This window comes from Asterias amurensis, chromosome 2, assembly GCF_032118995.1.
Source record: "Asterias amurensis chromosome 2, ASM3211899v1".
In the NCBI taxonomy this organism is placed as follows: domain Eukaryota; kingdom Metazoa; phylum Echinodermata; class Asteroidea; order Forcipulatida; family Asteriidae; genus Asterias; species Asterias amurensis.
The window spans coordinates 1134939-1148273 of NC_092649.1; the positions used below are offsets into that span (position 1 = coordinate 1134939).

At 38.0% G+C, this 13335-nt stretch overlaps 1 pseudogene; it reads right to left on the bottom strand.

The window, feature by feature from the left end:
• Positions 1 to 456: 456 nt before the first annotated feature.
• LOC139954422 (NLR family CARD domain-containing protein 4-like) lies at positions 457 to 10116 on the bottom strand (annotated as a pseudogene).
• Positions 10117 to 13335: the final 3219 nt, after the last annotated feature.

Here is a 13335-nt window from a genome sequence, read left to right on the forward strand (position 1 = left end):
AAGAAGTTATTTTCCACGAATTTGAATTCGAGACCTCATAATTTGACTTTGATGTCCCGAAATCATGCATCTGAAAGCACACAACTTCGTGTGACAAGGGTCTTCCATTATTATCTCGCAACTTTAAAGACCAATTTAGTTCAAATATTTACAGGTTTGGTATTTTTTCTGCATATGTTGAAATACACCAAGTGAGTAGACTGGTCTTTGACAATTACCAAAGTCCAGAGTCTTTAACTTACCGGAAACATTAATTTCTGTTACACAAATGGTAGGGGGTCCTAAACCCAGTTATTGTGGCGCTGTGCTCCTTTTTTTCAAAATGTGTCATCTTCGGTACCCGAAAATGACAAATTTCGGTGATGGGGGGGGGGGGGGGGGGGGTGGAAGTATAGCGCCCCAGTAACTGGGTCTAGTGGGGTCCAGGGGTAGTCTGAAGCGCCGGTGTCGCATGCAATTATGTCCTCTATGCAATACTATCCGGAGGACATTATTGCATATGTCCGCCGGACGGTTTTGCATATGCAATCGTGTCCACCCGGACGCTGCTGCATAATGCAATCGTGTCCACCCGGACGCTGCTGCATAATGCAATTGTGTCCGCCTGGACACATTTGCATATGCAGTTGTGTCCGCCCCCGTGCAAAACCGTCCTTGCAGTAAATTAAACGCCTTTGGTCGACGGAACACGTTTGCCATTTTTTTTTACAAGTAAGTGCATTTCATGAATGACATGCGAAATGTTCGGCCGTTGGGTATTCGCTGCAATCATAAAATACGTGAATATTCATGCTGCATATTATACGTAGGTTCAGTGCATGCACGCTCGCTTACGCGCGCACCTACATGTACAGTCATGTACATGTCCACCGGACAGTTTTTGCATAGCCCCGGACACGATTGCATATGCAAAAGTGTCCGGAGCGGACAGTATTGCATCTGGCACCGGCGGGGGTCCAGGGTGAAGACCCAAGAAGCTCCTGAGCTTTTGGCGTTTTGAGGGGTGGAAAATCAAGCCTCCGTATGCTTAAAAACAGAGAAATTGACACACTTTATAAGCACTTATGATCCATATTAATCTTCTAGTTTTACCCAAAAGAAAACTTTAATTCCAAAACACTCGAGATCGGATCTGGTCAGTCACACTGCATTATCTGGTTCCATGCATATTCATTAAATACACAATGGGTAAAATCTGGCGTTTCTCAAATTCAAGTTTGTGTAATATTTACACTCTGGAATACTTTTTCCAAATTGAACTTTGGGAGCTCTTTTGGTTTCTCTGCAAGTTTTTGCGATGCATTCGTCTAATTCATTCATGGACTGCCAGAATTCTTGAGAATAGTTGCCCCTCCCTCTCCTACTTGATAAGGGTTCTCAAAGGCTATTAAGAGAATTCCTTCGGTTTCCTTTGATGATAGTAGGGCTCCGTGTATTCTTACACTACAGGCAGGAAGTGCTATACTCATGGCACTGCTGAAATTTAGCGAGTCCTGACGGAGATGCGCAGTTCGATGTTAAGGCAGTTAAACACACAATAACAAAACGTGCTGAAGGATCATATTCTTCTTTAAGTGATTGGCCCATAATTCAGCAGAAACACCGAAGACTTCATTTCCCTCAAGTTTCAAGTCAACCAAGTTTGGCAGATCACACAGTGCAGGAATAATATGTGTCATATCTTCACCTGTAAATGAACAGTCACGCAAGACAAGCACCTGAAGGTTCTTCATTCTCTTGAAGTGATCGGCCCATGATGCTGCTGAACCACGCAAGGATTTATTTCCCTCAATACTCAATTCAACCAAGTTGGGCAGATCACACAGTACATGAGCAATATGTTTCATATCTTCACCTGTCAATAAGCAGTAACTCAAGTATAGTTTCTGGAGTTTCTTCATCTTCTTGATGTGATGGACCCACGATTCAGCAGAACCACGCAATGCTACACTTCCTTCAAGATTCAACTCAACAAAGTTTGGCAGATCACACAGTGCGGGAGCAAAACGTGTCATAATATCTTCACCTGTTAATTTACAATAACTCAAGTTTAGATTATGAAGGTTCATCATCTTCTTGAAGTGATCTGCCCATGATGCTGCAGAACCACCCAAGGCTTCATTTCCCCCAAGATTCAGTTCAACCAAGTTGGGCAGACCACACAGTGCAGGAGCAATATGTGTCATATCTTCACCTGTCAATGAGCAGGCACTCAAGACAAGCTTCTGAAGGTTCATCATCTTCTTGAAGTGATCTGCCCATGATGCAGCAGAACCACCCAATGCTTCATTTCCATCAAGATTCAGTTCAACCAAGTTGGGCAGATTACACAGTGCAGGAGCAATATGTGTCATATCTTCACCTGTTAATGAGCAGGCACTCAAGACAAGCTTCTGAAGGTTCATCATCCTCTTGAAGTGATGTACCCATGATGCAACAGAACCACCCAAGGCTTCATTTCCATCAAGATTCAATTCAACCAAGTTTGGCAGACCACACAGTGCAGGAGCAATATATGTCATATCTTCACCTGTCAACGAGCACAGTACCAAGTGTAGCTTCTGAAGGTTCTCCATTTTATTGAAGTGATGGGCCCATGATGCAGCAGAACCACCAAGAGCAGCATTTTCCATATCCAACTCAACCAAGTGGGGCACTGGGTCACAAAGTGCAAGAGCAATATGTGTCTTATCTTCACCTGTCAACGAGCAGCGTACCAAGTGTAGCTTCTGAAGGTTCTCCATTTTCTTGAAGTGATGGGCCCATGCTGCAGCAGAACCAAGTTGATATAAGGCTCCTCCTGATAATGTAGCGTATGCTTCACTAATCTCATTCAATTTGCATATTGACAATGTCACTGATGAAAGATTCGCCATTAAGCTCAAAGAGTCTACCAAATCTGACATACACCAACCCAAGTCACATTTACTTATCTGTACCGACTGTACCTTGTCAAGATAATCAGTTTGTTTGTCAGTGTGGGTATGAACATTTTGAAGAAAGTTTGTGAATGAATTAAGACTGTCCCTGTCCCATTCACCAATGTTTATATTATCCGTTAGAACAGACTCTATGAATTCCACTGGAGGTAAAACTTTTGACTGACCTTCAAAGTAGCAGTTAAGGCCTAACTGCACTAGGGGTTCACGTCCCTGTCGTCTTAGTTGTTCTTTTTTGAACTGGTTGGATGCAACCAGTGTCTGTAAAATTATACTTGTGCATGCCATATTGCCACCTGCACAAAACCGAAAAACATACTCATAACCTCCAGATTTGATCAATTGTTTCAGGTTTTTCTTAAATTCCACCGTGTCTGTTTCTGATAATCTTTGTAAGTATTTACCAGCACAAAACTCTTGAAACGTCTTGTGCAGGAACCGAATGCTGTTGTGACTTTTCGTTCCCTTCAATACATTTTTTTGTGTAAGAATACCTGCTTTTTTGGCAGATTCAAGTACTCCCGGTTCAAACCTTTCTTCAGAAAAAGCAAGCTGCTGTTCTGGAGCAAGAAGACCATGCAAGGCAACCTTTCCGAGTTCATTTGTTACTTTCGATATTTCATCTGGTGGCATATCAATTTTTCTGTCAATTTTTCTGACAAATATGTACTCCAATGCCTCACTGTAGATACGGGACATTGTTTCTGGGAGTTTAGAATCCTCTCTCCACAAAATACACATCAACAGAAGTAGCATTGGACTCTTTGCCAAATGAGATAAAACACTTGAGGATTTGATCCTCCGAATAAGCCTTTCAGATTTGTCATGTTCTCCCGAGTTAAATCTCTTTACATACTTCTTGATAGCTTCCTCATCAAAACCTTCAACCCTGACCTTTGTGAAAGGTTCTTCAATTAATGACCCTGTGACTAGTTTATGATAGTGAGAGGGGCGAGTTGTAACAACTACATAACACTCTCTGTCTAGCTTACGGTTCAGGATCTTTAGAATTGAACCAAAAAAGTGTCTATCAAGGGCACGGGTCTTTAACTCATCAAAGCCATCCAACAAGAGCAGTACTTTGTCTTGATTGTCACTGATAAAAGAACTCAACGAGTTCTTATCTACACCAGTGTCTTCGTCTAAAAGTTGTTCAAAAATTGAGTCAATTAGCTTTGTGCTTTGTTCAACTGCACTCATTCTTAAAACAAATACAAGCTCAAACTGCTGCAGTGCTTCACCACATGCCCAGTCATGTGCCATCTTATCTATGAGGGTAGACTTCCCTCTACCAGGTTCCCCATTCAAAATAACCCGTTTTATTGGATAGCCATATCTTGTTGTCTGAAGGAAAATATCCTTATACGATTCCAGTTTCTTCCAAGACTTTTCCAATGTTAATTCTGTAAAGATATCTTTGATATGTGTTGTGTCACGACCCTCCAATGGTGTTAGTTGCACATAGCTGTCCTTTTAATGAGCTCGTATTGCCTCTCTACAACTCTCTGCAGCGACCTGTGCTGGATCTCTCGTTGGATGGGCTACCTGCACACTTCCATCATCTGATTTCAAACAGTATGATAATTTATAGACAATTAAGCATGTTTTAACAACGTAATGCACGATCCCTCATCTGAATTCTGCTGGACATGTTTTATCCATCATAAACTATACTGAAACTTCACAATATTGTATAAGGATAGTTGTTCATCTTTTAAGGGTAATCATTTTTCTCAACAAAACTATTGGTGCAAAATTAAAGGAGACAAACATTTAGGACCTTGTAAGCCTGTTCGTTTTGCGTAGAATCTTCTAAAATCAAACATGTACGGGATTAAACTTCTTCCCGAGTTCAATTTTGATCTTCTTCTCAAAAGCACAGATTTGTACAACGAGTATAAAGGCACATTTTAACCACACCCTTATTCAGAACGAAGTCCATCATGACATCGCAGGAATGTTGAAAATGTATTGGAGTTGAATGTAGTTTAAAGGCACTGGACCCTTTTGGTAATTATTAAAAATTATTGATAGCATAAAACTTACTTGGTAACGAGCAATGTAGAGCTGTTGGATGGTATAAAACATTGTGAGAAACGGCTTCCTCTGAAGTGACGTATAGTTTTTGAGAAAGACGTTATTTCTCACTAAAATAATTATTTGAATTGAATTCGAGAGCTCAGCTGAGGGCTCGAATTTAAGCATCTGAAAGCACACAACTTTTTTCTTTCATTGGTCTCTCGCAACTTCAACGACCAATTGAATTCAAATTTTCACGGGTTTGCTTTTTTATGCATATGTTGAGATACACTTAGTGAGAATATATACTGGTCTTTGACAGTTACCAAAGGTGTCCAGTGTCTTAAACATCCATTTCCAATTCTATGACTACTATAATTATTAGCTGGCTTAGGTATGTTATTAGAACGTGGAGTAAAATAAAATTAACTAAGAATCTACCGAACATTGAAGTAGAACCATTATCTATGTTTCTTTTATTTATGTTTTTTTATTTGAATAATCCCAATACAGACATTATCTGGCTATATCTAGATGTTTAACTCATAAACTACTTGTAGAAACAGGAAGATACAGTGGTTGGGTATTTCACCAACATTATTATTTGTCCATACTGTACGCAAGAAATAGGTATGCAAATGTGTCTGATGTATAATTCTTTGATAAAACAAATAACTGTAATACTAATATATATGACACCGTTTGCTCGAGATACCCCTTTTTTTTAACAGCCTCAATTTTCAATAGGAGCCCACGCCACGTGTACATGTAGATCAGCCCTTGAACTCTAACCTTTTACCAAGGACCAAATATCATCCCTGATTAGAGTGCTCCAGAAGATTTATAAACTTTCAATAAATTTGAATATTTGACTGCGCGGCATTTCCCTTTAAAGACACTGGACACTATTAGTAACTGTCAAAGACTAGTCTTCACAGTTATCTTAACGTATGCATAAAATAACAAACCTGTGAAAATTTGAGCTCAATCGGTCGTCGAAGTTGCGAGATATTATTGAAAGGAAAAACACCCTTGTCGCACCATGGTCACATGAAAATGTGTGCTTTCAGATGCTTGATTTCGAGACCTCAAATGCTAATTCTGAGGTCTCGAAATCAAATTCGTGGAAAATTACTTTCTCGAAAACTATGTTACTTCAGAGGGAGCCGTTTCTCACTATGTTTTATACTATCAACCTCTCCCCATTACTCGTTACCAAGTAAGGTTTTATGCTAATAATTATTTTGAGTAATTACCAATCGTGTCCACTGCCTTTAAACAAAAGTATCTTTAAAATTAACTGCCTGTGCGAAATTATGTGCACTTACCTCCTATCGTTCGTGATGACATTTCTTGGCCCTCTTCCTGGTGTCTTCTTCCAGGCACCTCCGAGTACACTTTCAAAAGAAAAATAAGGGAATAAAAGGGTGTGACGAAGTCTTAAACGGCCGTTAAAACCGGCAGGGTCGTGGCCGTACGTGCGATAAAGGCCCGAGCCAAAGACGAGGGCCTTTATCGCATGGCCCTGACCCCGCAAGGTGTTAAACGGCCGTTTAAAACAAGTCACTACTCTTTTATTCCCATTCATAAATGCCATTTTGGTTAAAAGACGTAATAAATTAGAAAACTCTGTAAAAAATTATCTGTTTTTCAAAGTCCTTGAGCTCGGTACTCGTGGTGCATTTTTCGGATATGCATTCGTGCGCGTAGTAATGCATCCTCGTATCCATGGGCTAACGGCGCGGCGAGATAAATCACCCCGAGGAACGAGGTTGTGCACTAACCCGCACAATGCTATCCGAAAACAACCGGTTATAAACAACCCCAGCTGGTCGTTATCAACCGTTTAAACACCCCACGTGACGCAAAATCTCAAATGTAACGGTTGTGCAAGATCTGTTTACCAGTCACGACTCTGGTATTTTTTACAAACAGGGTTCAGATGATTTCTCCCCCTGATTAATTGGTAAGTATATCAATTATTTACCGATACATGTTTTCTTTGTAGCCTATACGCGAGTTTAGGTCTACTTCACGTTCGCTTTTAACCAATCTTCACTTGACACAGCTAGCACAAAATGGACTTTATTAACAGTGATCCGTTTGAGCAGATTTCTGCGGTAAACTGGCACATGAAATTGGGGCCTGGTGAAAAAAAAACGTGTTTGGTAAAATCTCAAAACAAGATACAAGTTCAGGCGTTTTGTCACACAGAGCAGAGGAGTCCAGTTTCCTTAAGTTCATTTAGTCAAATAAAAACCCGTCTAAAAATGCCTTTATCTCTCCTTAAAAACGGGTCATATAATGTTTTGTATTTACCTTCTGCGGTTAGTGATGACATCTCATGACTGTCTACCCGTTGGCGTCTTTCACGCCGCTCTATCATTAAAAAGGAAAACATAATTTGAAGTTACTTGTTCATTCGTTTAGTTATGAACTTGAATGGATGAAAACTCAATGGTTCGGGTCTTGATTTTATATAAGATTCAGACTGAAGACCCGTTTCTTCATTATAGTCTGAAAATGCCTATTATCTCTACTTCGCCATAATAACACCGGTTCATGATGTTTTGTGTTTACCTTATGCGGTTAGTGATGACATCTCATGACTGTCTACCCGTCGGCTTCTTTCAACCCGCTCTATCATTTAAAAGATAAATAAAATTTGAAGTTATTTGTTAACTCGTTTAGTTATGGACTCACATGGATGAAGACTCAATGGTTCGGGTCTTGATTTATAAAATTCATACTTCAACTTTGGTAAATCCTAGTTGGACAGAAACGGTAAAGTTTGAGACAAAAATAAATAACGTATGGTTATCATAATCACGAAGTATTAGCTGAAGTTGTACCTTACTCTCAAACAAGAGACCATAATACAAACTGACGAGCTGTTGATTTTACAAGACATTGTCATATAGTTTCAGGCATGAAGGCATCGTGCATCTTAAAGCACACAATTCTATGCAACAGGGTCTATTTCCTTTCCAATATTATTTGCATCTTCGACGACCAATTGTGCCAACATTTCCACAGGTTTGATGAATGCACCAAACTGGATACTGGTCTTTGACAACAGTATGACATGCATTCAATCATGAAGACACAGTATTCTAGAATGGAACGTCTGAAAAGATGTCAGTACTTTAATAATTACCTTTCTTCTTTCTCCTCATACGCTTCCGGCAACTCCGACCTTTAGGTAACGCAGACAAAAAATACAAGCTGTTTATAACAAACTTCGTTTCCAATTCCATTCAAATAATTTCAAGCTTTATTCAAGACGACTAATATTTTGTATTCTTACACAAAACACAAAAAACAACAAAAATTGTATGTATAAATAAATTCTTAAACATGTCATGCAAAAAAATTATTTATTGGCAACAAGAACGTTAAAGGCACTGGATACTGTTGGTAATTGCTCAAAATAATTGTTAGCATAAAAACTTACTTGTAAGCGATCATAGGGGAGATGTTGATATAATATTATAAAACATTGTAAGAAACGGCCCCCTCTGAAGTAAACGTCGTTTTCGAGAAAGAAGTTATTTCTCACAAAAATAATATTTGAATTTGATTTCGGGACCTCAGAATTTAATTATGAGGCCTCGAGTTCAAGACATCTGAAAGCACACAGCTTCGTGCGACAAGGTGGTTTTTTTCATTCATATCTCGCAACTTCGACGATAAATTGAGCTCAAATTTTCACAGGTTTGTTATTCTGTGCATATGTTGAGATACACCAAGTGAGAAGACTGGTCTTTGACAATTACCGAAGGCGTCCAGTGACTTTAATACATAACGATAAACAAGTCATTTAAAGACAGTGGACACTATTGGTAATTGTCAAAGACTAGTCTTCACAGTTGGTGTATCTCAACATATGCATAAAATAATAAACCTGTGAAAATTTGAGCTCAATCGGTCATCGAACTTGAGAGATAATAATGAAAGAAAAAACACCCTTGTCAAACGAAGTTGTGTGCTTTTAGATGGTTGATTTCGAGACCTCAAGTTCTAAACCTGAGGTCTCGAAATCAAATTCGTGGAAAATTACTTCTTTCTCGAAAACTATGGCACTTCAGAGGGCGTCGTTTCTCACAATGTTTTATACCATCAACGTCTCCCCATTACTCGTCACCAAGAAAGGTTTTATGCTAATAAATATTTTGAGTAATTACCAATAGTGTCCACTGCCTTTAAGAGAATAAAAACAGGTGAATAAGTCCAAATCGTTAGAAACTAGATTGCGCAATCACAGTTTGGGTTTCTTGTGTTATTGTTTTTCGTAAAACTGTTTGACTCAATGCTTATGGAGGTAGTGGGCTTGAATCACAGTTCAACAAAAACATGAGTACTTGTGAGTTCTAGATAGGGCCAATAAATTGTTGTTATTCAGCGTTTACGGCAAACCCTCCAAACACGATGTAGGGCATTGAAATCCTTTGAAAATGGGATGTCAATTTTCCAAGTTAACCATAATCTGTGCAACTACTTTCGAGATGATGTAGAGTAATTAGATAAATTTATTTTTGAAAGCAGACATCTTTCAATATGTTGGCATTTTCAACAAGCTATTCTGAAAAAGTGGGTATATTTGCTTGTATATAGCGTCATTCCAAGATAAATTAATACATTTTTAAAATATAAATTGGTGTGACATTAATGGAGTTCCGTAAAAGGTATATGTCGATCAAGATAGATTATAGTCGGCCTCTTAGCTTTGGTGTGTCAAATAAGTTTGGGTGGTCGCGGCCGTCTTAATGCAAGCATGAAAAGATTTGTTGTATTGTAAACAAGTCATCAAAATGCGACTGTCTTTAATTGATAAGTGACATGCAAAAGTTACTTTATGTTATTTGGGAGTCGTATGTTTAGACTTTGTGCCTCAATTTTTGCAGAAAAGATGGGGTCTGCATATAGAAAAAAAACGACTTACATAATGTATAAACCAGAGTACACACGGCAGCACAAGCGACGACAATGCCTACGACAATGCCTATTTTCTCCATTGTTGTTAGATCACTAGACTCTCCGACAACAGTTGTGGTTGTCGAATCTGTTGTTGTGTTAAATGCCGCCATGATGGATCTGTTCCAGAGTGATGAAGTCTCTTTATACTAACAGAACCCAATGACCGCAAAGTAGAATGAAGTTACGATACTTTAACCACAAAGAGATCCATGTTAGAGTCCAACGTGCAGGCTAGACAAGTATGGGGCGCCGTTTGTCCATTAATTGTTTGACACTTTTAAGGCATGTTTTTACCATGGTTTACAGCAATTAGATGTAAACCATAGAAACTGTTGCCAAATCCTGTTATGGTTTACATACCAGTAAAGTATTTGTTGTGTATAAGTTTATGGTTTACAAACCATGAACATACAAAAAACATTTACAAATCATGGTTCATAAACCAAGAAAATTTACGCATCTTAAAAACATGGTTTATAAACCATAAAAAATGAAGCATCAAATTCATGGTTTACAAATCATGGTTTACAAACCATGAAAATTGAGACATCTAAAAAACATGGTTTATAAACCATGAAAATTGCATAATAAAAATCGTGGTTTACAAATCATGGTTTATAAACCATAACAAATGAACCATAAAATAATGGTTTGTGACAATGGTTTATAAACCATGAAAATCGAGACTTCTTAAAAAAACATGGTTTATAAACCATGAAAATCGAGACTTCTTAATAAACATGGTTTATAAACCATGAAAATTTACACATCTCAAAAACGTTGTTTGTAAACCATAACAAAAAGTGCACTTACAAATCATGGTTTACAAACCATAAAAATGTGCACTCAGAAATCATGGTTTACAAACCATAAAAAATGTGCCAGAAATCATGGTTTATAAACCATAAAAACGTGCACTCACAAATCATGGTTTACAAACCATAACAAATGTGCACTCAGAAATCATGGTTTATAAACCATGAAAACGTGCACTCAGAAATCATGGTTTACAAACCATAAAAAATGTGCACTCAGAAATCATGGTTTACAAACCATAAAAGTGTGCACTCCGAAATCATGTTTTATAAACCATAAAAATGTGCACTCAGAAATCATGGTTTACAAACCATAAAAAATGTGCAGTCAGAAATCATGGTTTATAAACCGTAAAAACGTGCACTCACAAATCATGGTTTATAAACCATAAAAACGTGCACTCACAAATCATGGTTTACAAACAAAAATGTGCACTCACAAATCATGGTTTACAAACCATAAAAAATGTGCACTCAGAAATCATGGTTTATAAACCAAGAAAACGTGCACTCAGAAATCATGGTTTACAAACCATAAAAAATGTGCACTCAGAAATCATGGTTTACAAACCATAAAAATGTGCACTCCGAAATCATGGTTTATAAACCATAAAAACCTATATGATCGTCACAATTAAACCTCCTTCCCAATTCTGATCGGTTCCCATTTCCCCCATGCCACGTGCGAGCCAGCAATGATGCAATGCACCATCACGCTGTGATCAATGTACCTCGTGTGTTATGCTGCCAGCCATAGCAAGCATTCATAGAGCCATTATTGCAACAGCATTACACAACAGGTGCATTGATCACAGCTTGACACACATGGTGCATTGCATCATTGCTGGCTCGCACGTGGCATGGGGGAAATGGGAACCGATCAGAATTGGGAAGGAGGTTTAATTGAGACGATCATATAGGTTTGTATGGTTTGTAAACCATGATTTCTGAGTGCATATTTTTTATGGTATGTAAACCATGATTTCTGAGTGCCCGTTTTTATGGTTTATAAACCATGATTTGTGAGTGCACATTTTTTTATGGTTTGTAAACCATGATTTGTGAGTGCACGTTTTTATGGTTTGTAAACCATGATTTGTGAGTGCACACTTTTATGGTTTGTAAACCATGATTTCTGAGTGCACAATTTTTATGGTATAAACCATGATTTGTGAGTGCACACTTTTATGGTTTGTAAACCATGATTTGTGAGTGGAGTTTTTTATGGTTTGTAAACCATGATTTGTGAGTGCACGTTTTCATGGTTTTTAAACCACGATTTCTGAGTGCACACTTTTTATGGTTTGTAAACCATGATTTGTGAGTGGAGTTTTTTATGGTTTGTAAACCATGATTTGTGAGTGCACGTTTTCATGGTTTATAAACCACGATTTCTGAGTGCACACTTTTTATGGTTTGTAAACCATGATTTGTGAGTGCACGCTTTTATGGTTTGTAAACCATGATTTGTGCGTGCACGTTTTCATGGTTTATAAACCATGATTTCTGAGTGCACACTTTTCATGGTTTATTAACCATTGTCACAAACCATTATTTTATGGTTCATTTGTTATGGTTTATAAACCATGATTTGTAAACCACGATTTTTATTCTTCAATTTTCATGGATTATAAACCATGTTTATTAGATGTCTCAATTTTCATGGTTTGTAAACCATGATTTGTAAACCATGAATTTGATGCTTCATTTTTTATGGTTTATAAACCATGTTTTTAAGATGCGTAAATTTTCTTGGTTTATGAACCATGATTTGTAAATGTTTCTTGTATGTTCATGGTTTGTAAACCATAAACTTATACACAACAAATACTTTACTGGTATGTAAACCATAACAAGATTTGGCAACAGTTTCTATGGTTTACATCTAATTGCTGTAAACCATGGTAAAAACATGCCTTAAAAGTGTCAAACAATTAATGGACAAACGGCGCCCCATAGACAAGGGCTGAAATAAAGAATTGAATAATTAGAGAAAAACGTACAGCTTGTTGTTGAAGTGTAACCTTCTAATGTGCAAATAAATAAACTCTATTACTCATGAAGTCAAACAATAATTTTTAATACATTCACGGGGAAACCTAATATTTTTTGGTTTTCCCTTACATCGATATTCATAATAATACTCAACACTTTCCCGAGTTCTCCGGGGGAAAATCCACAGGTAAATCACAAGGGGGATTCGAATCCACGACCTTTGCATTTCTAGAGCAGATGTCTGACCACTAAACCACCTTTCTAGTATTGCTAGCGGCAGGACACCACTGCTTAGGATTCAAACTATACAGCACTTAATACAAAGAGGTGTAAAGGTAAATCAAAATTATGTGCGCATTCTGTGTAAACATGTTGCAGTGTGTGCATGGCCCAATTGCATAGAGCTGCTTAACGGTTAGCAAATTTTGTTTGCTTAAGGTAGCAAACAAATTGCTTAAGCGTAAACCTATTTCACGGGCGGTTGCTAGCTTAAGCACGTTAACAAACTGCGCGCGAAATTTGAGATCGTTTGCTTGAGCAAAAAAGAAGAAGGTGCTGACAAAATGGCGTGAGAAACAAATGCGGAGTGG